At 46.0% G+C, this 211-nt stretch overlaps 1 non-coding gene across 1 annotated transcript; it reads left to right on the top strand.

Moving 5' to 3' along the window:
• Positions 1-123: 123 nt before the first annotated feature.
• On the top strand, positions 124-195 carry Trnag-ccc. Its single transcript has one exon. It is a non-coding gene; the product is annotated as a tRNA-Gly (tRNA).
• The last annotated feature ends 16 nt before the right edge of the window (positions 196-211 follow it).

Below are 211 nucleotides of genomic sequence, written 5' to 3' on the forward strand. Positions count from 1 at the left end.
CCCCTGACAACCGAAACTTTACTTCCCCTTCCTTTTTCCCCCCAAATACCGCCCGTGGTTTTAGTGTTTTCTAGTCCTTTCTTCGTTTTTTTGTTTTTCCAGTCAATCTTCGTATAGTTATAATGCCCGCTGGTGTAGTGGTATCATGCAAGATTCCCATTCTTGCGACCCGGGTTCGATTCCCGGGCGGCGCATTGAAGCTTTTGAATTT

The sequence above is a fragment of the Penaeus monodon genome, chromosome 22 (genome assembly GCF_015228065.2).
Source record: "Penaeus monodon isolate SGIC_2016 chromosome 22, NSTDA_Pmon_1, whole genome shotgun sequence".
In the NCBI taxonomy this organism is placed as follows: domain Eukaryota; kingdom Metazoa; phylum Arthropoda; class Malacostraca; order Decapoda; family Penaeidae; genus Penaeus; species Penaeus monodon.